Source organism: Sorex araneus, chromosome 5 (assembly GCF_027595985.1).
Source record: "Sorex araneus isolate mSorAra2 chromosome 5, mSorAra2.pri, whole genome shotgun sequence".
In the NCBI taxonomy this organism is placed as follows: Eukaryota; Metazoa; Chordata; class Mammalia; order Eulipotyphla; family Soricidae; genus Sorex; species Sorex araneus.
The window spans coordinates 102724803-102750493 of record NC_073306.1 but is presented as its reverse complement, the minus strand read 5'-3'; the positions used below and the strand labels follow the sequence as shown (position 1 = coordinate 102750493).

Sequence of the window (25691 nt, the reverse complement as noted above, 5' to 3'; positions counted from 1 at the left end):
AAGCCAGGACAGACAATTTTATGCTCATAACACAGAGCATTAAACTTTATGTCAACCACTAGCTTTTCTAATAATTCTTGTTACATTTCATTTTCTTTTAAACAGTGTCTTCAACAAGTTTGGCAAGAATCTCATTTGACTGATCTGTGGGATTCAGCAGCAGTGTGTCACAGGGAGAGTCTCAGAAAACCAACAGTGATTTATAGGTTTGCCATTAAGTAACAACTCTCTGTGTCCTGTTTTCTGACACTTACACAGTTGTCAGAGGCAACCGTTTTGTTTGGGAATAGAAAAGAAGTGCTTTGAGGAATATCTCATTTTACTGTAATCACAGAAGCCTCTTAGGTGTGGCATAAAAAAACAAGCAATGATGCAAATACAAAGGCGCAAATAAGTAGAAATTACCCTTGAAATGTCCCATATGTAACAGTAATAAATTTATAAAGGTAAAATTTGATTAATCCATGTCAAGCTTTTTGACAAATGACATTATCTCAATTGGTGCTAACGTTGAGATATTTTTGCTTTTTAGAGTGCTTTTAAAAGAGAAATTCAAATGAAAACAAGAACAAAACAAACAAACAAATAAAAAACCCCAAACAAGTTAAAACTACTAATAATTCTGCCACAATAGTATGATAGTATGGCATTAAGAATGAAAAATTAAATGGGACTGGAGGGATAGCACAGCAGGGTAGGGTGTTTGCCTTGCACGAGGCTGACCCGGGTTCGATTCCCATCATCCCATATTGTCCCCTGACTACCGCCAGGGGTAATTCCTGAATTCAGAGCCAGGAGTAACCCCTCTGCATCGCCAGGTGTGACCCAAAAAGGAAAAAAATAAGAATGAAGAATTATAGGGCCAGAGAGAGACAAAGACAGAGACAGACAGAGAGACAGAGAATAATAAGGAAAAAAAAAAGAAAGAGAGACAGAGAAAGAGACAGAGAGAGAGAGGGAGAACTTGCCTGGTATCAAGACTCTATGGGTTTGGTCCTTGCACCCAATATGCTCATATGGTCCCGCAGAACCACTAGTACTCCCTGAGTCACAAGTAGGCCCTGAGTACAAACATACACACAAATGAAGAGTTAACAACGATGCTTCTTTTATCTCATTCCACTGACCAAAGGTAACTATTAACATTTTGCTGTGCATCTTTTCTGAATTATTTTGAAGATTTTTCCCTTCCTCCCTCCCTCCTTCCCTCCTTTTTCACTCTCTCCACATATGTTTATGGATTATATATAAATATATATACTAAGTTGAAGCTGAATATTTTGACGATATGTGTATACATTAGTAGATATAAATAGATAGCATTAAAATAAGATGATGATTTATAATGTGTATTATAATTTTAGTCAGTGTCTTACTAAATGGGTATTTAAATAGTGTTTTACCTTACTTTTGTTGTAAACAATGTTGGAACAAAATATTGCATGTATTCTTTTATTTCTGTAGCCTGGATTCTTGGAATTCTTGGAATTATGAGGACTCCTATAATGGTGAGGTCACAGATTTTGCACATTTAAAATTTTGTTTTCCAAAAAATTTAGGCCAAGATTAAAAGTGGATGAGAGTGCCTATTTCTGTTACCACTGGCACCATATAAAGAGCAGCTTTCAAATTCTTAACATTTTTTTTCTCAATTGAAGGGTAAAATTTGTGAATTTAGTCAATTAACTTGTAACTCCTTGACAGCTAGAAAGTTGAATATGTTTCTGTATTGATTGTATTTTCTTTTTAAAATCTCCTCCCTACTCAAATAATTTGCCTGTATTTTAATTGCTATTTGTATTTTTACTTAATTTTTTAGGAACTGCTTGTCTAGTCCACATTAACTGCTTATTAACTTTTTTCATCCAAAGACAAATGACTGCCAAATAAATGTTTAAGTAGAAAAGCATTTTATTCCATGAATTTCTCATGCCAGAGCTCAATAAATATAATAGATAAAAGTGGGGCTGCAGACTGTGGTCTTTAAATATCACTGCTCACTAAAAATAAACCAGGGCTTTTTAGAAATGACTAATACTAGATCTGGGGCAGGAAAGGCACAAGAAGCACCTAGAACAACTTGACATACTAGATATAAAGACTCCATGGTTCTGAACTAAAGGTTCTTGACCCACGAACCAATTTAAGTCAGCATCTGCTTGACAATGATTTGAAAAAGAATCAAGAAAAAGTTAAACTTCAATGTACAAAAATAAATTAAACTGTGAGTCCTTGGGTTATCATGATACCTAAAATTTTGGGAGAAGGGGCGGGGCGAAGGGAGAAGCACACCTGACAGTGCTCAGGGTTTCCTTCTGACTCTGGGCTCAGGAGCCCGTAAACAGTATTGGGGAGATGCTCCAGGGACCATACTGGTGCCAGAGCTGAATCCGGGTCAGCTATATGCAAGGCAAACAGCGTCTTAACCCCTACAGTATCATTCTGGCTCCCTGAAAAAACTTTTGGTTGATGATAGTAAGGAAAAAATTGAGTTGAAAACTGATACCAAGAGAAATTAATCGAGCATCTTGCCTTTAGAGAACATGCTCACTGTAGAAGTCTTCAGCTAGTAAAGCTATTCAAATTAGAATATACTAATTGCAATAAAGAGTTTTCTTTTTGTATTGGACTCTGAGCCACACCTGCAATTATTCTGGGTTACACAGAACCTCTTTCATCTGGCAGTGCTAGAAGATCGTATGGTGCCAGGGATCAAACATTGGCCTCCTGTATATAAAGCATGTATCTAGCCTGTTGACCTATCTCTCTAGCCTGTTAAATAAATATGCAATGTAAGGATTATAATTAATTTTCTTAGTGGTCCACAAATTATTCCCCAAGCCCCTAATGAAAGAAGGAATCCAGGCAATGGCCACCCATGACTGCTTACTTCACAAGGAATTGAACATCAGTCAGATATTAAGGGCCTTTTATAGAGCTTTGAAATACTTTTACCCAAATATAAAAACCAGCTCCGAAAAAACTATTTGGTTTTAACTACCACAATACAGGAAATATACAGGACAGCAGAAGATCATGTTAAATAACACCATGGGGATTTAACCAGCAAAATTCAGACATTACAAGGCAGAATTATTTTAGAATATTGTAAGACACAACACACACAAATACACACAGCAACCTTTTAATATAAAAGACTTAAAAATTGTGTGAATGAATTTCAATGTGTGGAATTTACTTTGATACTGATTTGAAGGCATATATTTAAAAATATGTGACAACTGGGAGAATATTAACACTAAATTCAGTAATGTAAAATCAATGTGATTTTTATGACGAATAATGTGACACTATTAGTAAAAATATACTATTAGTTAATTATTTATTAAAAAGATTGTGTATTGGGGCTGGAGCCATAGCACAGTGAGTAGGGTGTTTGCCTTGCACGAGGCCAACCCGGGTTCGATTCCCAGCATCCCACCGAGCACCACCAGGAGTTATTCCTGAGATTCGGGCTTATTTAATCCATTTGTTTTTGGTAATACTCAGCAGTGTTCAGGATCTACCACTGGTTCTGAGACCCAGTGGTACCTGGCAATCTCTGTGGTATTAGGGATCAAACCTGAGTTTTGTCCATGTAAAACATGTGTTCATTCAATTGACCTAGGTCTGGCTCTTCATATTGATAATAATTTATAGATAATAAGGTGTTGCCTGATACTTGCTTCAAAACAATCTGGGCCATGAGAGTAAATACAGGATTAAAGAAGACTGCCTATAAATTCATTAGCTGAATTCGTTGGATTAGGAGAAAGGTTCCTCATACCTAATCACTGTACATTTTCATATGCTTCCACATTTCTCCAATGAAATATGGGTGTTTTGTTAAACTGGAACTCAGGATGTGTAAATCTCTGCTGATTCAGTGCCCATCTCTGCATGTACCGAGACCCTAGAATATCTCCAAGGGGCCACTAGAACTGAGAGCTCTGACAACAAGAATTTTTCTTCCTTTTCATCCCTAAGGAATACCCCAGTATTGACCATGGTGGCCAATCCTCTGTAGATCCTTTATATTTTGTGGTATAAATGAATGCTTCTAATGTGACGCGTATTGGACTAATTTCATAAGACTGTGACAGAGGCTTGGACAGGAACCCCTGAGATATTATACACCACAGGCCTCTTCAGAATCTGGAGCTACTGTCGCAAGCAAAAGGTCACTGTCACTGTCATCCCGTTACTCATTGATTTGCTCAAGCGGGCACCAGGAATGTCTCCATTGTGAGACTTGTTACTGCTTTTGGCATATGGAAAACACCCCGGGTAGCTTGCCAGGCTCTGCCATGTGGGCGAGGTACTCTCAGTAGCTTGCCAGGCTCTCCAAGAGGGGCGGAGGAATCGAACCCGGGTCGGCTGCGTGCAAGGCAAACACTCTACCGCTGTGCTATCACTCCAGCCCAAGCAAAAGGTCTAATAACTTACTTACAGACATCAGTGGAAGACAGATCTAATTTTACACTTCATGGCAGTCTCACGTTGGTGGGTGGGAGACCTTTCAGCTGGAGAGTATTCATGTGTGAGCTGAGCAGCCGAATCTCTTGGGGAGTGCACTGAAAATGCACAGGATCTCATGAGTTCCTAGGCGCCATTTCCAGACTGTTCTAGATTCCTACAGGCAGGGAGTGGGTGCAGGTAAAAGATGATAAAACAAACTCCAGGCAACAGAAAACAGTAAAGCACAGATACACTGATTTCCACAACCCTGGTCTGACTTTGTGGTCCGGTAGTAAGGTTCGTACAGGGCTTCCCTATAGGAGCACGAGGCTGAGTCACCTTCTCCACCCGGACACCTTGAGGAAGAAGAAACCCCATCGCGACCCTTCTTGCTCTTTAGCTCCGCTGAGAGTACTTTTCTTTTTAGTTGAAACATTTTGCTTTTATGGCGCCCTCCCTCCACAGTCTCAGTAGGCAGCCCTCCTGCCTTAGAGAGGAATTGTCCCGCTTCTTTGTTTTTAACTAGCGTTTTTAACTAGTTTCTGGAGGTGGGGCTTCCTGCTGCTACAGTTACTCTCTGGGCTACTGCTTCCAATTGATATTCTCTCTGCAAATTACTTCAGAGATAAGAGTCCTTCATGGCTTCTCAAATTCTCCAATTCTGGGAGCTGCTTCTTCCCCGCCTTGACCGACTTCTGCTTTCCTATTATGTAACCTTATTGATTAATCAAAACTATTGCTCCAGCTTCTGATTAATGGATGATGGCTTTTGGAGTTTTCTTGAATGCAATTATTTATTGCTTTATTGATGTGCTACTTATTACTCTGTTAAGTACTATGGGGTGTTTAATTATGTGAAAGGGAAGTGCCAAGGCAGCTGCTGAAAGCCGGAGTTAAAGAGACCCAGTACCTGAGGTCCTGACAATGTGTCATAAAACAGCTTTAAAACACATGCACACACAAAGGCCAGACCTATTCCAAAGTTTAATGAGCTTAGAAACAGAATGTGCTCAGGGGAAGTGCCTTGCCACTCTGTGGCCTGATATTAGCCACAACACCAGCCAGTGTTCAGTGTTTTAAATTAAAAGGAGACATTTGGGGGGCTTCCATGTATTTTCAATTTATTGCTCACTTGAAACAGGCCATGAATAAGACCCTGGCTAGTTGAAGAATACCTGCTGGGACAGGAAAATGACCTCTGCTAGAATGCAGGCCCCACTTTTCTCCACCACCCTCAGCTGCCATGGAATCAACCTTCTAGTTGGTCTTCAGTGCTTGCCATTCCAAAGGGCAGTCATACTGTACAAGAGATGTTTTTGAAAGATGAAGCAATGGACTCTTGGATTCCTCACAGAATTCTCTATCACCACAGGATAACTACTTGGCTGGGAGCCAGCGTGTTTAATGCCCTAGAGGCCTTGGTGTGTTGTGACTCAGTCCTGTGTTTCAGTAGCCTTCTTTTTTTTTTTTTTTAATTTGTTTATTAGTGAATCCCTGTGAGATAGTTACAGACTTACAAATGTTCGTGCTTGTGTTTCAGTCATACAGTGGTCGAGTGCCAATCCCTTCATCAGTGCCCATTTTCCACCACCAATGGTCCCAGCATCCCTCCTCCTCCACCCGCCTCTGTGGCGGGGCATTCCCTTTTGCTCTCTCTCTCCTTTTGGGTGTTGTGGTTTGCAGTAGAGGCATTAAGTGGCCATCACGTTCGGTCTATAGTCTATTTTCAGCCCACATCTCCCATCCCGAACGGGCCCTCCTAGCACCCTTTACTTGGTGGTCCCTACTCTATTTGAGCTGCCTATTCCCCCAGGATGCAAGGCCGGCTTCTAAGCTGTGGAGTAATCCTCCTGGTACTCATCACTACTGTTCGTGGGTGTTAGTAGCCTTCTTATTGGTAAGACTGAACTCTGCTCTGACTAAGACTGGATCATTAGTTTCCTTCTTTAGGTTGGAGACTTTCAAGTTTTGCTCTGCACAGATTCTTGAATTTGTTATTTGAAAGGTAGGCAGACTCACTCAACATGCTTTGAGTTTAGGTTCAAGGGGCTGGAACTGGGATCTTGCTGGGCAGCTGCGCTGGGCATCCCATGCCCTATCCCCACCTCTGACAAGCCCGGGTCTTCCAGAAGTCAAGATCACTTCTGTTCTAGGAAACTCTACCATCTTGAGGATGCATCCTTCGACAACTTCAATTCGGGAAAGAAAATGACATTCTTCCTCTTATGGTCTCCTGTAAAATATGAGAATACCAAAAATTAGTGCCAGTAAATATTCTACTTATAGACATATGAATAGCCATAAAACTAATTTGTATAATATTGTATTTGGGGGTTGTTTTTAGTGGTACTGGGAGAATATGCAGTGCCAGGAATCAAACCTGAGCCTCTTGCATGCCTGCAAAGCGTGCACATGGTCTGCTGAACTATCTCTCCAGCCCTGCAGTTGTATAGCCTTTTCAAAATACAATTATATCCACGAGCAGTCTTGTTTTGGAAAGTTTTGTTTAGTTTAGGAACTTAAACTCTGCTCTCAAGAATTCCTAGGAACTAAGTTTGCTCAAGTGCATTTTTAAAAAGTTGTTTACACTATTTAAAGCCCATATTTGTCCCATGTAATAGAAAATGTCTAAATGAGAATGAGTATTTTTTCCCCCTTCACAGAGATTCAAGACTTCAGGGCAGTATAGCTCTGTCAGGAAGCTGAGATTCATCTAATTATTAGCTTTTATGTAACCTTTAGAAAAAAGTTTGCGAACTCTCTGAGTTTGAGTTGTATACTATCAAAAGGAGAACTAAAAGCATCTAATGCGGAAGACTCTTCTCAGGAATACAGGAGTTAACTTAGGTAAGGCATTCAGCCAACTGTCTGTCAAAGTAAGTGCTCAGTAAATGAATAGTAAGCTGGCAATTATTATTTGATTCTTAGATTATCTTCAATTAAAGTGAGCTCATTGAGATGCAATGGAGGGAATTGATCACAAATAGGACTAATTGCTTAAATTTATGCTTGTTGACTTGACTGAATTCTTGTAAAAAGCTTAGGAATAGCTTACAATAATAACATTTAGAGAACAGTGACTAAGACTTTGTCTTTTCTTGCAGAATCTATTCATGATTCAAGCCATCAGTGCAATAACAGTCAATGCTTCCTTACAATCCATTTTCCCCACTGGATGCTGGAAGTTAAAATATATGTTTTGCCAATTAGTTTTACCTCATATTATTTTTATCTAGTATAATTACATATTGAGTGTTATTACATTTTATGCTTTTGCTAACAGTGTTATGTGATGCAGTTGTTTCACTTATTTATTTTGTGGTGTTGAGAATGAAGATGAGGCCTCATGCACTCTACCACTCTCTGACTCATCCCAAGCCAGTGCAGGAGCTTTAAATCATGTCTTTGGCATACTTAGATGCTTGGTTGCAATCTTGAAAAATAATTTATGTTTTCAATTCTTGAATTTTATCAAAGGTGAAATAGGTACATAAAAGGAGCGCATATATGAATGCCCTTTGTATTATCATCTTTGTATCATCTACTGGGCTTGACACATAATTAGTGCTTAGACATTTGCTTCAGGCTGTTTTAGGTTTCTGTCTCTTGTTTGGTATACATAAGGTCTACTCATCCCAGACAGGTCCACCCAGGTTTCTGGCTACATAATTTCTTTGGTTCAATGACTCTTGGCATAAATTCAACTCTTGGTCTTTTTGGAGTCTCTATAAATACTCCATCCTGTATAGGAGCCCATAGTAGGTCCTTGGGCATGTCCCCTCAATACATTGCCTCTGACCCCAACAACTGCCTGGCATTGATGAATCAAACCTAATTTCCTCTGGGCATTTATAAGCAGTTCTTAACAGGTTTATGTGTCATCTTACAATTTGCAACCAAATTTAAACAAAACTGATGTTTGAATATATTAAGAGAACTGGAGAAGTACTTTCCTATCTTGAAAAAAAAACAATTTATAAAGTTAAAATTCTTTTTATATGTGAGACATATATATGTATATATATAATGACTGTGTAAACTATAAAGCACAATAAATATGACTTGTCTTTCTCATGTTATCTATTTTGGACCTCACTCTCTGAGGACTAGGCAGTAGGCAATTTTTGTTTTCATTCTTAGGGAAGTTATGCACCAGGAGACTAAATGGCTATGACTAACTCAAACGTCTATGATTAGTTGATGGCACAAGTTGATTTGAAATTAGAGAACTGACCCTTGAGTCATTATGGCAGTATTAAGTACTTGGCATGTGTCACTGTACAAACCTTATATCACTTCACTTTCTCAGTCTTATTTCACAATACTACTAATTAATAATATTTAAAAATAGTTTACAAATGAAGTATCTGAGATTCTGAAAAGTAAAGTAATTTGTTCAGTCTTTCACAACTAATAAGTGATGAAAGAGGAATTTATGCTTGAACTTATAATTTCCTGAGAAAAATGTAAATGATTTAACATTAAATATATAAAATTAAAGCCATTAAATTTAAATACAATGAAATAGTTTAAAATTTAATTAAAGTATAAACAAACAATAAATCATATTTGTGAAGCATTGAAAAATTTAACAGATGTTTTATTCTAGTCTTCCTTCAGCAAGTATTGATTAAGCCCTTAGGATGTGTTAGCTGTAATGTTGGACACAACCAAAACAACTGCAATAATACTCTGCTTATCTTAAAGTTACAACATATTTAACATATATATATATTCCACCAAAGCGACCCACTAGAAGTCTCTATATAGTCCCTCCCCCTGATGATTTTATAGTACGTGGCCTGCTTCCCAACTATCAAATCAGAATCTACTTTTGAGGAAAATCCAAATTAAGGTATATTTCCCAAAGTTCTTTCATTTTGCTTTGAGTGGATATTTTGAATCTTATGAAAATAGGCAGCCGTATTTAATTTATAGTAGGAGTTAATTCTTCGTGTAGTAACAGTTCAGCTTACTTTTTGACTAGTATCCTCTCTACTTACACAGGCTATTGAGAATGTTTGCCTACTATATTCTAGACTCTTAGTAGAGATTGAAGAATAACCTGACTTTTCTGAGCAAAAACTTTTCATCTGGGGGTTTTTACTTTGAGAGATTCACTGGGGACGAAGGATACTTACAACACAAGGTACTTGAACACTGTATTATTTTCCTTTCCCTGAATCTTGTTATTTCAAATGAAGTGCTTATTGTTCTTGTCAAGAAGGAGCTCCTGTACTCATGCCAGTTTTTACCAGGCCTTGTGGGGCAAAGCCAAATGAGTGAATGGGGGAGCCATCCTTACTGCCATCCATAACATTTTCATTTTGCTCTGAGTTATATGTTTACTAAAACTTTATGTGATTTGGGTTAAGCAACACAGACTGCATACAAACACAGAAAGTGAGTATGAGGGGCATCTCCATGTACGGGATCATGGGCAGAAGTGCAGGAATGGAAATACCTCCTTTAAAGATCCATTTGGATAGAATACATTTCATTCTAGAGATAATTCAGAAAAATCAAATTGGCTTTGGTAAGATTGCTTGATTTAAAAATATTGTCTTGCAGGGCTGGGTAAACTAGTCTGCTATGGAAACAAATGGGTAACAATCTCAAAATAATTATTACTTTATTTTTATTAAGCTGGCATTCTTTTTTTTTTTTAGATTTAAAAATCATTTCCTAGAGTTGCCTGGCCTATTACTTTAGTCTAATTTTAATGTTCTATTCAGGTCTTTAAGGTCTCACTTGGTTAATGTTTAATGCTCTCCACAACCAGTGTTTGATGTTTACACTTTATTGAGCTAACCAAATTTGTAGAGCAAATTAAAAGTGTGCAGGTCTTCGGCAAGCCACGTTTAGATAGGTGTTGCTCAGAAACCATCTCCTTGTTCAATACTGCATGCCCCAAATAGTTTCAATGAATTGTTTTCCTCTCCTGGCAATATCTGCAGTTCTCTGTATTACTTTGCAGGGGTTATTCCAAGATTTACAAATGTCACGGTCTCAGTCTCAGAGCCTTCTGCTTCCAGAAAGCATGTCATTGTGTAGAACTCTACTCCTATGTTAGCATCAGTAAGAGCATCAGTAACAAATTATCTATTCTATAAGATCGAAAACCACCTCCACCCCAATATAAGACAGGACACAAGAGAGGGAACAGAGAAAGCTGCGAGGAAAAGATCTGCATAGTGGAAGGAGGAAGTAAGAACAGAGGAGTTGATAATTTTTTAAAAAGAGATGCATATTCTTAGAAAACATCTTAATGTAATAACATAGGTACATCTATTAGCATAAGTCAGATCATATTAGTATAATTACCTGTTGAAATATATTATTCCTCTTATCAGTCTTTTTGAGACTGACTGAAAGTAAATATGGTATCACACAGTGAACAGCACTGGGGAAACAAAAGTGTGGGTTCTGTGTGCTGTTAGGTAAGGTGTCACTGTGATTTTGGCCAAACCCTTACCATATTTTCACTGAGCTGCATTAAGAAAGGAGAGAACTGGTTACAGTTGTGGGTGTGCCTTCCACTTCCTGCATCTTGGAATTTGATTCTATCTTGAGCTCCAAACATAAGAGTCCTTCTTTTTCATGGGGAGTGGGTTTACAGCAGTCTCCTTAAAGGATACACGTTTCCGAAATAATAGGCCAATAGGTCCCAACTGAACTTGAATTCTCCTCAAAGCAGGTTTCGATGTGTTTGGCTTTAGCAATTCCTTCTGTCTTTCCAAGCCAATTACTCTGGTTTGGACTCAGCGTGAGAAAATATTGAAAAGATTCTGGGATTTCATCTGCTGCACATGAAAATGAGGAATCACTAAACTGCTGGATCATTGATGGACTTGGGAGCTCAGGTTTCTGGTGGGGGGTCAGATTCCTTTTCTCTCCTCAAGGTGACCAGAGGCAGACCAGACCCAGAGTGAGTGCTGTGTTTCTGGCACATCAGCAGTGGCTGAACACTAATGTGTTTAACAGTTGGACTTATTTTTAATCTACTGTATTAGGAGCACAAATTTAATCAAGAACAAAATGTTACCAATGTTGTTTTTTTGTTCCTGCATATGCATATATCCTTAACACTGTTTTGCATTCCCTTGTGCTAGAAAACGCTCCATCTGACATCTGACTTATTTCATAACATTAGTTTCTTTTTTTTTTAAGTGCAAATATATGTGGAGAATTAAAGAGAAACAAGGAGCTAAATTTCCACTCTCTGCAGTCCCCTGGTTTAAAAGAAATAGCTGCAGTACAGATTTTAACAATTAACATTCCTGCTGTAGATGTCGTTATGGATGGAGCTAATAAATGTTTTCAAACACTCCTCAGCTCAAATACACGTTCAGCTTATTTTCTGTCATTTGATGGTAGGGGTGGGTTAAGACATTCCTTTAAGCCTTTTTCCCCCCTCCTAGTCAAAGAAAGAGATCTTATCTTCCTACCCACCCTAACGCACCCCTTCCTCTACCAGCCCTTCCCAATGTCTACTTTACTGAAACCCGATTTGCAGGTCAGTGGGCTGGTAACAGATTAATTTTACTCTGTGAAGAACACCAAGCATTTTGTTCAGGAAACACGAGAACCCTGTTATAATATTACCGTTTTCTAAATTAAATATTAGGAAAAATTAAACCAAAGTGTGGCACATAGTGTGATGGAAAATATTTCTCTTCCAAACACTCCTCTGTGATAAATGCCTGTGTATGTGAAAGCACAATAAATATGCACTATGTTAAAAACCTAGATTGTTCAAGTTTTAAGACTTATAGCTAAAAGTGGTTTACTGTTTCATGCCTAATAATAGATTACTCCTATCTCATTTCTAACCTTTATTTCTCCTAGCTTTGATGTCCAGCCATATAAAGGTTGTTTGTAGAACCACACGAAAGTTAAAGCAAATATTACTTAGAATGATTCATACCAGCAAGAATTTGCAATGAAGGCAGAGTGTTTTTTTTTTCCTTTCTTTTTTTGGTGTGTATGTGTGTCTGAATCAAAGGAAATGAAATGTTTGTAATATTTTTTGGTTGATAAATTTATTAAAATATTTTTAGAGGCTTGTAGTAGAGGCACAGCTGACATAAACAGACTGACTGGAAGCAGATTATATTCTGCTCTGTGGGGGAGGCAGAATTTAAAGCGGGAAAAATTCCCTGGATTTCAAAAATTGCCACCAGGTCACAGCAATACTTAATTAACTGAATACATTAACTGAGGGCTATAACATAGATACTAAAACAAGGGTGGGGGATGGCAAGCAAATTCATTTAATCCTCTGTTCTTTGCTTACAGATTAGCCTTTTAGAGTGAGTAACCTGATTTTTTTTTCAAGGATCCATTTACCTTCCAGAGCTTTTCATAGCAAAACAGTTTGCATGGTTGCAAAAGAAATTAATTTGTTGCCAGTTGCTCCATACTGGCAGGAATTCTGAATAAAGAATGTAAGCAATCTATCTTTGTTTGCAAGATATAATTAATCTGGCAGTTAAAATTCTTTGGAAACGTTCTGATGACTTATGTGGAAAAGTAGCACAGCATTTTCAAAGAAAACTAAGAACTGTATGCAGGGGAAGATAAAAGATATATGAAGTGTTTGTTCTAAGCAATACTATTCATTTAAAGATCATAATGTAACCCCACCCTAGCAATTATTGTGAAAAACAAGACAAATTTCTGTCTATAGCTTTCTGACACAGTCTTGATTTGAGAAACAAAATAAGCACATTACTGTTATAGTCTAATAGACTGCAAGCTGTTTTATTAGAGTCAGCTGAATCCTGTTTTGCATAAAAAAGATCTCTGTTTGCTATCAAGAACACATTTACATTAATATGACTTTGACAAAGTAAAATAAAATCGCATTAAGATGATGTAAGTAGATAAGACAATGAAATCTCTGTGAGAGAGTTTTGGCATACACTAATTACAGTCAAGTCCCTACAGGAAAAGAACATATTTTTACACCAACTATCCATGTGTTTGAAAATGCAGAGAGCTCAAAATGCAAGCCTTACTTTAGGTATTTCCTGAATACATTGTGTTTCCGAGGTAGTTTTCTTTTCTTCTTCTTCTTCTTTTTTTTTTAAAGGAGACTGCCTGATAAATAACACTTTCATTTACTATAATACAAGCAAGTTTCTTTCTGAATACTAGCCTGTAATCATCCTGATTATTTTAAGGGACTTTCCAATATAGGGCAGCTGAAAACAAGGTTTTAGATTACATGGTAATTTAGGAATGCATGAAAAGCTAAGCAGTTACCATGATAGGGTTCTGGATAAACTTCATGGTTTTTAGAGCAAAACATAACAACATATGTTTTGTGATTTGTTTCAATGATTTTTCTATATATATATATTTTGTTCAGGTTCTATCAAAATATTTGGAGACTCATCTGTGCACAGAGTTTTTATAACCTTATTTTGAAAACTTTGATGTCTCTCTTTTTAGTTCAGTTATTAAAAGAAAGGCAATGATGGATGATGATAATGCTGCGGATTTTATGACTAATCAGTTCTTGGCAGTGGCCATATTTCTTCTGTAGTGAAACTTTTAATATTCCTTTGGCCTTGTATAGGCTTAATTTTTTTTTTCTTTTTGGAACTGTGCTATACCAGCCACTAATTAAGTATTACCAAACAGTTATTGCACAAAAGCTAGCACTCTGATTTAACACCTGACAGAATGAAGCAATCAGGAAAAGAACTCTTTTTCCTCAGGACTCCCAAGTTTGGGGTGCCTTGTAATTGTATTTTCTCCACGCTTTAAAAGCAACGGGAGGAAGAACAATAATACAGAAGATAGAAAATTTGAACGTAGTGGGAAAGCTCCTATGGGGTAAGATGGGCTACTATTTGCATTTTCTTTTCTCTATTGTCTTCCCAAGAGACGACTGTTAATAAGGAGCCCAACTTTCTGCCTGGAGTCTTTGATGTATTGTTCTTGAAGTTGCAACAACAAACACCAGGTGTCTCCACTTAGCTGAGCTAAAGGTTCTGGAAAGGAAGGAAGGTCTCTTCTCGTAGCCTTCCTCAGTGCCCTGGCCTCTCGACCCAGTTCACGTCGAGTGATGGGGAGGGAACGTCACTCATCTGAGCCTTCTGGGTAGAACCTGTTGATGCATCAGGTCCTCAAGGGTAGCGGACTTTTGTATGGAAGTCATGAAGACTGCTGTCTCTGGACACATTGGGATGCTGGGGAAGAAGTCTAGTGAGCTACGGCCAGTTTTTCTCTGTTTTTCTGTACTCTGGCAGAGACTTGCCATGCTGTAAAGCAGATCAGTAGGAGGTGCACTCCATGTGAATCCTGATGGGGAAACCAGACTGAAGACCTAGGATCTCTTCTAAAGTGGTTGATGCCTCAAATTTCAAGATGCAGTGTTTCCATCTAATTGTACTCATTTCTTTCACAAATAACCATTTAATCTGTATTGTATAGAAGACATTACTGTGCTAAACAGTAAGAACTATTGTATACATAATCTGTTTTCTCTAGGGCTGGATTTAAATATGTCCCTTCCATTTGATACCCAGGGTAACAATTCAGGCCACTATTTCCCAAACTGTCCTTCCTGGCTTTCTATATATGTCTTAGGTATTGTTCAGAGAAAAGTATCCGGATTTCATTATGCTCTGGATTTGCAGGGAGAGCTGAAATTGAGAAACAAAACTACTCAGTAGCCTATAATAAAATTTTGAACTTCTTCCTATCCTAGAAATTAACAAAGATACAAGTGACTATTTTGAGAAATGTATTTTGGGGAAAATAGTTTGGTGGTCACACAATCTTTCTACTTTTTAAGATTGACATGAGGTAAGATTTGGATGCGCAAAGAAGCAATCTGAATCAAACAAACAAAAAAATATATCCAAGAGCCCATGGACCACCTGTCAGAGGAAGAGAATGTTTGGCTCAGCAATTGTGGAAGCAGCGCTGATCTCATTATACAAGAGCTGTATCCCATCAGGCTCTGCTTAACCATTTAACAACAACATGGAAGAATGGAAACCTAAGAGATAATGTGTTTTAGTACCAACTCTGTTTCAAACTTGCCATGCACACCTGGGTAAATTTTTTCCCTCCTGTTTTTTCAATCTGATATTTTCTCATTTTTAAAATATTCATCATTCCTAATATTAAGACTTGAAAAGTACTTGTCACATAATCACCAAAACAGCTTCATGTGACAAATTATTGCTTTTATTTTATCGATGAGGAATCTAAGGAACAAACTGTCACTGTCATCCCATTGCTCATCCATTTGTTCGAGTGGGCACCAGTAACGTCTCTTATTGAGAGACTTATTGTTACTGTTTTTGGCATATCCAATATGCACGGGTATCTCGCCAGGCTCTGCCTCACGGACTCGATACTCTCCGTAGCTTGCTGGGCTCTCCGAGAGGAGTAGAGGAATGGAACTCGGGTTGGCTGCATGAAAGTTGAACACCCAACCACTGTGGTATCGCTCAAATAATTTGACCAGGGTTTCACAGCTAGAGAGGAATGGCCACCAGAAATATTAAATGACAATCTTGGACAAGATGAGCTATTCTTTAAAAATGATCATCTTATGAATTATCTGAGAATGTCAATTGCCAAATCTCACTGATTTTGGTTGGGCACTCAGTCCTCTAAGAAGAAACTGTCAGTCAACACACTTATTGAATATGTACTCTATTCCTGACTTAGCCAACCCCCCAGAAATTCATAAGGAATAAGACAAATGTCCTGCCCTCAGATACTTGGGTGGGAATAGGTTGGGAGTCAAGTGAACTGTTTCAAGTATAACCTGTATGAGTAAAGTACTAATTTTACTGAATTTTTCACAGTAAATTATATGTAAACTTATACAAGTTTACATATACATAGTATTACCTATACTAGGAAAAATTATATCAGTAAAATATCATAGTAGAATTTTCATAAAAAGCAAGTTAAAAATAACCCTCATGACATCAACTGATGAATGAATTAATAAAATGTGGTATGTGCATACAAAGAAATATTACTTAACTGTAAAAAGTAATGAAGCAGTTGTGAAATATGCTCTAATAGATGAACTTGAAAACCATTATTGAATTGAGGAAATCCAGACATGAAGGCCATATATTGTTTGATTCCACTGATATAAAATGTCCAGAATAGGCAAGTCTACAGAGACAGAAAAAAAAAAGGTTTAATGATTGCAAAGGCCTAAGGAAGTGGAGAGTGAGAGTGATTGCAAACCACGTCCAGGGTTTCTTTTGCAGTACCAAATTGCACTGAGGGTTGCAGATCATTGTGAATGCATTGATTTATTAATGGTAAATCATATGCTATGTACATTTTAGTAAATAAGAAAGTACAGAAAAGTGATGATAGATAAGTTGTGATTCCCTTTTCAGATTAATAAATCTCCATTATTATTACCTATACTATGTATTTTATATACATGGTACTGCCTATACTTTGCATAAGTTTACATATACTTAGTATTACCTATACTAGGAAAAGTTGGCCCCAGTACTGTCATGGATTAAAAGGCGAATAATAACATATAACCTATGTCCTAGCAGATCTGAAGACTTCCTTATTGGAATAATAGAATGTCAGCAATGAACTGTATAGCAAAGCAAAATTCAGTCAGCTTTATAATGGTAGAAAAGATGCAATAATGAGGAATGTTTAGAGAAAAAAATATAGTAAATATTGCTTCTTGGCTAAAAAAAGAAACAATTTATTTTCGTCTAAATTATTTTTATTGGTTGGAAAATCATCATAAAAGAAGGTGTGGTTTGTATGTCTTTAAGTTTGAAGAGAAATTCAGCTGATAAAGAGGAAATCAACAGAGAATATAAATAAGTTTCTAAATGTCACAGAGAAGTGACAGCAGAAATTGAATCCTGGACTTTTCAGCCTACTTGAATATACATTTAATCTTCATTACTTATAGAATCTGTAGATGCAAATTTTCCTCAGAAAAATTTATTAGTTAACTCCAATAGATGGGCATTTTTGCAGGTATATGTGGCCACATGCAGAGAGGTGGAAATTTAAGCTCCATACAGGTCTCTTTCTACCTGCAGTCAAACAATCTGCCTCTGATTTCCCTTCTAGTACTGATAAAAAAAAAAGTCCTTTAAAGTCTTTGTGTGATATTTTAATATTTTGTGTTTTGGTACTTGGTGGTGATTTCAGTTTAAAATGAACCTGACAGCTCAGTTCTTATTATTGCTGACTAGTATTTCCAAGTTTCAAGAAAGCTGGGCTGGACAGGGCTTATGGCATCTGCCTTGCATGCAGCTGACCCTGGTTCAATCCCTGGCACTGTGTCTGGTATCTGAGCACTGCCAGGAGTGATTCTTGAACACCACTAGATATGGCCCAACTCTCCTCCCCCCAAAAAATAGTTTAAAGAAGGGCATGAAATGGTCATGAATAAAATATATGACTGATGAGCTTCTTTCAGTTAGAATTAACAAGTCTATTCATTACTCTTCAATGTTAATTAGTGAGCAATAGGTATTAAATAAGTGTCTTCAAACAAAAACATTTATAAAAACTTTTTGGATATTGCTAGGTTGATGAAAATCGAACTGAAAACTCACAGGTACTTAACCATGGGTTTCTAAACAAGGGTTGAACAGCAATGCTCAATATTCATTAACTGAATGTATGAGGCAATTTTTAAGAACCAAACTACAGCAAATAATGAACAACGACTATGTTTTGTTATTGTCTACTCTTTGGTTTAAGTTTGAGACATTTCTTAGCTACTCATTAGCAATGTTGACCACTGCTTTCTGGTGAAGATCACAAGCTTATTTACACATTAATACATACTCCACTTGTGTACACACACTTACACAAAAATATAACTACAAACATACTGACACAGAAGCAATCCATATATTCAGCTTCTTTCTAAAGCTGGTTTATTAATTTTCAGGGTTCAGAACAAAATGAGGACCAGAGAAATAATTCAGTGAAAAGGGTACATAACACTTGCATAAGGCTGACCTATGTTCAATCCCTGACACTACATATGATTTTCTGGTCGCTGCCAGAAATGATCCCTGAGCAATGAGTCATGAGAAACCTCTGATTAAATATATGAGCTACCACAGCTAAAACTGAACAACATGAAAATATACGGTCCCTTGTTCAAAAGCTACTATTTTGGGGCCAGCAAGATGGTCAAAGAACTGGATACAAGCTCTGCATGTAAGAGCCATAGAATTGATTTCTAATACCTCAAAGTCCACTATTTTTTGTCTACGCAAAGTCCACTACTCATGGTCTACACATAAGGAGAGACCCTGAGCACCAGGCTGGGAGTTTCTTCTAAGCATTGGAAGATCTGGCCTAAAAGCCAAAAAACAGTAAAAGATGAATAATTTGAAGATAAGGCCATATGTACACATCAAATACTGTAAAAGCTGCCTCTGCTTCTTTCCCTACTCAAATCCATGTCTTTTTTTCAGTACGTTGGTTCTGTTTTTCTCTGGGACAAAAAAAAAATCTGACCATTGCTCAACCTATGTTATTTGAGATAAAAAATTTACCAAGTTATTCAGACCGAGGAGGGCAATACACTCAGACACACAGCACCTGTTACTTGATGGCTCAAGTATTGGACGTGCCTTTGGCCTCCAGTACTTGGAGGGGATTTCATTTTCTCGCTGACAACCAGCCAGCATTACATGGGCTTGTATGCATGTTAGAGCAAGACAGAGTTCTGCTCTGCCTCTCATAGGTCCCCTGGGTCACAGTCCCTGACAGAAGTTTCCTGAATGATTCGCTAGGTCTCAATTAAGCCTCCTTGAAGTTCCTGGACAATGCTCTGGTCTTGGCAGACTTTTGCAGGTGGCCTTTGTTCAAGTCTTGCACACTGTCCAGGCTTCCAGGACAGAAGCAAGGGAGGGCAGGCGCTCGGCTCCTGCAGTGGATTTGTTTGGCTTAGAACTTGTTCCTTACAAAAGTATGGTTTAAGTCTTCATTGACAGAGGGAGGGAGGGAAGAGGAGCTCACTGAAGGCAGATCCCCGGAGTGCATTTCCTCATCTGTACTTCCCTCAGCCCACAATCTATGACTCTAGCCCAGAAGGAATCAGGAATCAAGGAATCAAGGAATGTCTCCCAGTATGGAAGCAGGTTTGGCTTCCTTTTGGAGGAAAGGACCCAAGCAAGTTTTCTGGATTCATACATGGCTCTCTTGTGGCTCTCAGCAGTTTGCATTTCTTCTCTGTGAGGGCCTTTAAACCAGTCTTCCAAAACACCTCCCGAGCTTTGAGCAAGTCTGGGACTTTATTAATTTACTGGCTCCAGCAAAGTTTCTTGTCAAGGCTAAACAACAGTAATGTACTTTCACCCCAGTTCTGGAGGCCACAGTAGAAGATAAAGGTGTTGGCAGAGTTGGTTTCTGCTGAAGGTGGTGATGGGATACATTATTCCAGGCTTCTCTCCTAGCTACTGGTAGTTTCCAGTCACCTTTATCATTCTTTGGCTTGTTGACATATCTCTCTAATCTATGCCTTGATGTCCACATGATGTTCTCTGTCTGATTCTGGTTCCAGATCTCCCATTTTAATAGAGATGCATAAGACTCGGGATATTTTTATGGTCTCTTATTAAGTAATTGCACCTATAATCACTATGTTTCCAAATAAGCTCATATGTTGGTATACTGGGAAGCCAGATTTAGCAAGTTGTATGCTAACAGTCAAAGCAGAATGTTTGGGATAGAATAGGAAGAGGATGAATTTGAAGTATTGTATGTATCATGCAGCCAGACTGCAGACTATTTAAATAGATAAAGAAAATTCAGACTGTGTATAGAGGGAACCATGAAATGTCCTTGAACTGAGTTGTAATAACGTAAAAAAGGCATTTTAGGACAATGCCTCAAGCACTGGCATAGAAATTAGATTGAAGAGTTTGTCAGTTGAGATAGAACTAATTGGAGTTAGGAGATGCACAGGAAAGAAAGTCTATGAGTCTTCAAAGGAAAAGGAGATGATCACACTTGTTTAATAAATTGGATACAAAGACAAAAGTGTTAATGATATGAAGCTGAATTGATATAAAGTTGAGGAGCGAACGGCGGGGATTATGCAGTCTGTGTGTGCATGCGTGTACACTTGAAGACACATGCTCAGATGAAAATCTTAGTTTGTGATGCATTGAGTTGGAAATGATGTTTGGCGTCTAAGAGGATGTGGGTTCTGCTCAGAGGTCAGCTTTTGGTAAAGGACCAGTTCGCAAATTTTTAGGCTCTGTGTACCACACTAGTTCTGTTTTAACTAGGAAACATTGTTGGTGGAAAGGGAAAATAGCCATAGGCAATATGTGGAAGGATGGGTGGGGCTGTATTCCAATAAAAGTTTATTTACAAAAATAATCAGTAGTCTGGATTTGGTCCCAAGGGCTATAATTTGCTAACTCTTGCTTTAGAAAATTAAATATATGATACAACCATATGTTAAAAGGAGAGTGAACATACGTGTCCTTTAAAGACTGGGTTTGTAATGTCTATTGAAATGACTGTTCAATATTCACTGAGAATTTATTATAATAAAAACTGAAGCTTATTCATTTAGTCATGCATGGAAAGAACATTTTACTGAGAAACAACTAGGTGTTGAATATGCGTACATGTTATCACAACCATTCTCCACTGATGACTTTGCGAATTCGGTAACTCTTTTTCACATGTTACAGATAAGAAAACTGAGGAAAATCAAGGAAAAATAAAGTTGGAGTTGTTTCACTTCTTAACAAGGAAGTTTAACCAAAGTGTGGGTGGTTTTTCTTCTTCCACTCAGAGGAGAAAATGCCTAGGTTCGGTATTTTGTTGAAACAATGCCAAATTTAACATCTGCTTACATGTTGCCAGTGATTTAGTTGTGCTCTCAATTAACAGTCTTTAGGATACTTGTACTCTGTGTTCTTGCTAGAAAGTAAGGTCTTATAATTATGTAATATCTACAACCGGTCAAGTGCCCGTATGTCAAATTCAAAGAAGATAATTTAAGACATATAATTTAAACGAGCAGGCACCGGTAACATCTCCATTGTGACACTTGTTACTGTTTTTGTCATATCAAATACAATACGCCACGGGTAGTTTGCCAGGCTCTGTCATGCAGGCAGGATACTCTCAGTAGCTTACCAGGCTCTCTGAGAGGGGCAGAGGAATCAAACCCTGGTAGGCCGCATGCAAGGCAAATGCCCTACCTGCTGTGCTATTGCTCCAGTGACTAATATTATTAACTAAGATTAATGTTTAAATGGCTATTGGACTAGGGTAAGGAGAAACACACACCCTTAGGTGGTATTTTGCCCTTGAGCAGATCTCCTGGCTGCAGGAGATCAAGAAGGGCTTTCATATGTTGATTGTGCTAGTAGAACTAGGTGTGGTTGCTACCACCAAGGTTTGGAGGGGGTGAGAGACTAGAGAGACCAGGTCGGATGGAGTGTAAGGGACTAGCAAGGGGAACAGGAGGAGATGGGAGTGAGGGGCAGCGTGAGACTGGAATGGGGAGCTTCGTGAGACTGGAACAGGCACATGGGGAGAATGGAATAAGCAGCAACTGATCACCAACCAGCCTGGCCCTCATTTCCTCCTTCATCCGCCCATGGCTTTGGCTGTCTGGGTGGGGAAGCGGCCTGAGACCACCGAACTCCCTGGAGAGAGAGAGCCTCTTATTTGTTTTATTAATACACACCTATGTATTTGGATCATGATCCCCTAGCCCTGCCAGAAGTGATCCATCCCTAAGTACAGAGTCAAAAGTAAGCCCAGCAACTCCAGATGTGGCTCCTGGACCCAAACAAAACAAAATTACCTACTCCTAAGAAACTTAAGTAGAAATCAACAATACTTTTTGTTTAACAAGGGCCATGTACTACTTTCATAAATTTTACATAAAAAATTTCTTAACCACTATCTTAAAAAATATGCACAATTTTAAACTTTTAAATATTATATGAAATTGTATTAAGTAATATAAAAGTGGTCTGAAATTTTTCATGATCATTCTTTTTTCTTTGGGCTTTTGAGCCATACCTGGCAATGCTCAGGGGTTACTCCTCTTGGTGCTTAGGGGAAAAAGTAGGATGCTGGGGATCAAACCAGGGTTAGACACATGCAAGGCAAAAGCCCCACCCACTGTGTTCTTGCTCTGTACCCTCATTTTCTAGTATTTTCTTCTTATACAGAAAATTTGAGCAAATCGATGAAACAATGGGATGACAGTGCTACAGTGCTACAGTCATTTTGTATGGACACAGTAAGAGATGTATTAAGCTTGTAGGGTGGTTCTCTTGGGGACATTTCACTAGAGATCTCAGACTACAGTGCTCAGGCCAGATTAATCTTTCCTGACCCTAGCAGGGTCCTAATCCAGTTGTTACTTTTTGGATCATGACAATTTGTCCATGACCATGTTCTTAACTTATAGTAAAGTATTTTATATATATACATAAAAGCATATATAATATATTATATTATATTATACATAATATATATTAAAGCATATAATAGATATAATATATTATATAATATATATTATTGCCTCTGTGCCTGGCTGTCTTTCCCGGGGCCCCTCAGAGGGGGTGGGCTTCAGTTTCCCTCCTTCCCCGAGCAGAGCTCCTGTAGCCAAAGACCTCTGGAGCCTAGCCACAGCCATGCTCAAGGCCCCTCTCCACACATTCAGACGAGCCTCACGCATGAAGGAACCGGCAGAGGAGCCCAGGTGTGTGGGACCTGGGGCTGAGACCTCCAAGCCTGCTCGGATTGGGACTGGGCCTCTTTCACCCACATTCCCCATTTTCCAGCAGCTAGGTGGTCATACCCAGGGACTTCCCCCGGCACAGTGTAATCCCACCAACGGCCAACATCCAGAGACTATAAAACCAAGCTCCTGGACATCTTAAAGCCTAGTTCTCCCTCTGGAAGAGCCTGGCAAGCTACCGAGAGTTTCCTGACCACATGGAAGAGTATCACAAGCTCCCCAAGGCCTATTCATATGCCCAAACCAGTAACAATGCTGGGTCTCATTCCCCTGACCCTGAAAGTGCCTCCAATGTGGCACCATTGAAAAGGACGAGTAAAGAGAGGCTTCTAAAATCTCAGGGCTAAGAGGAATGAAGATGTTACTGAGACCGCTGGAGAAATTATGATCAACGAGATGATGATGATGATGATGATGATGATGATGATGATGATTTAAACATTTAGTTTCTTCACTAGAATTGTTACAAAAGGAGCTGTGTGGATGTGTTCTTGGTTTGAGAGTTGCTATTTAAAATACTGTGTATTACACTCCCCCATATATTGCTGTTCATGGGAAAGTTACCTCAGAAATCACTGTCACTGTCACTGTCATCCTGTTGCTCATTGATTTTTTCGAGCGGGCACCAGTAACGTCTCTCATTGTGAGACTTATTGTTACTATTTTTGGCATATCCAATACGCCACGGGTAGCTTGCAGGCTCTGCCCTGCGAGTGCGATACTCTCGGTAGCTTTCTTGGCTCTCCAAGAGGGGTGGAGGAATCGAACACTGGTTGGCCTCGTGAAAGGCGAATGCCCTATAGAGAAGAAAAATTTATTTTTTTGTGTGTCAGTAAATATAGCCTGTCCTTATTTAAAAAAGAAACACACACTTAACTTTGTTCCCTTTTTTGATTTGGCTACAAGGAGGCTCAGAGCCATGTTTAAAATACAAAAACAATGACTATGGTCATTTCTTATCAAATATCTTGAAGATTGTATTCCTGTTGTTGTTGCTGTTTTTTCTTTCTTCTTTTACAATTTTTTCCTCCCATAAGATGCTTATTTCTTGTTATTTCTTGGGAACAAATAATATATTTTTATTATTTTATTTATAATTAAAAATTATTTTGCCTGGCAAGTGACTCAGAGGTAGAGGAATGTTTAATCCCAGATTCCCGGCACTACCCAATCCTGCCCACTTCTGCACCAGACCCCACACCACAGAGAGAGAGAGAGAGAGAAAGAAAGAAAGCAAGAGAGAAAGCAAGCAAGCGAGAAAGAAAGAAAGAAGGAAGGAAGGAAAGAAAGAAAGAAAGAAAGAGAGAAAGCAAGAAAGAAAGAAAGAAAGAGAGAAAGCAAGCAAGCAAGCAAGAAAGAGAGAAAGCAAGCAAGCAAGAAAGAAAGAAAGAAAGAGAGAAAGAGAGAAAGAAAGAAAGAAAGAAAGAAAGAAAGAAAGAAAGAAAGAAAGAAAGAAAGAAAGAAAGAGAGAAAGCAAGCAAGCAAGCAAGAAAGAAAGAAAGAGAGAAAGAAAGCAAGAGAGAAAGAAAGCAAGAGAGAAAGCAAGCAAGCGAGAAAGCAAGCAAGCGAGAAAGAAAGAAGGAAGGAAGGAAAGAAAGAAAGAAAGAAAGAAAGAAAGAAAGAAAGAAAGAAAGAAAGAAAGAAAGAAAGAAAGAAAGAAAGAAAGAAAGAAAGAAAGAAAGAAAGAAGGGAAGAAAGAAGGGAAGGAAGGAAGAACTATGTTGACTTGAATTGATTTAGAATCAGAGTTTTTCCCACAATCAAAATAGTAATAGTGACCTAAATTCCATTAGACTCAGGGAAAAAGGTGTCAAAAAGCTGAAGTAAATGTTTTCCTGGCTTCTCCTGGAAGATGCATAGGTTTTATTGATCACAAACTCATATTTGTGAATGGTCTTCCACAAATGACAAATATATGTGTATATACATATGTGTGTATACACACATATATTTGCTTAGATACTAAGTGCTGAGTTTATACTAAGGACTTGAGACAAGCATAATGTTTGGAAATAGAACATCTGAGTTTATTTCAATCCTGCCACTGAACACTCATGTAAATTCAGACACATCCTAGGACCTCAGCTGGACATGTAGCTCAGCAATTAAGTAACTGCCTCACCTATGTGAAGCCCTGAGTTCAGTCCTCCACATTGTAAAACAAAGGTAACCATCTAGGAACCTATAGTGGTTCTGCTTTTTCCTGACACTCAAACCCCTACAAAATTCTTTTTTAAAAAAACTTTATTTCTAGAGTTCTTAAGATCCTAAGCATTAGGAGCAATTTCTAAGTTTGTTTCTATTTCAATGGTAGGGATATCAATTTATATACGTATTTATTAATATATAGATTCATATGTATATATTTAATATAAATATATTTAATATACATAAAACACACTTAAAATACATTCCAGCAGCACTTTATAAGCATTGTTTGGAAAGGTACATAAAA

The 25691-nt window shown here is 38.2% G+C and overlaps 1 protein-coding gene across 4 annotated transcripts in view; it reads right to left on the bottom strand.

Annotated features, from left to right (window-relative positions):
• CABCOCO1 (ciliary associated calcium binding coiled-coil 1) overlaps positions 1 to 25691 on the bottom strand; it is a 243173-nt gene that overhangs the window by 11229 nt on the left and 206253 nt on the right. The window contains exons 6-7 of one of the 4 annotated variants that reach the window (XR_008630323.1): positions 6478 to 6691; positions 4451 to 4633 (exon numbers count right to left, since the gene is read on the bottom strand). The gene's annotated coding sequence lies outside the window, so the exon portion shown is untranslated. Of the gene's footprint in view, positions 1 to 996; positions 1062 to 4446; positions 6692 to 25691 lie in introns of those variants that run through there. The other 3 variants (XR_008630322.1, XR_008630321.1, XR_008630320.1) reach the window with 3 other exon arrangements.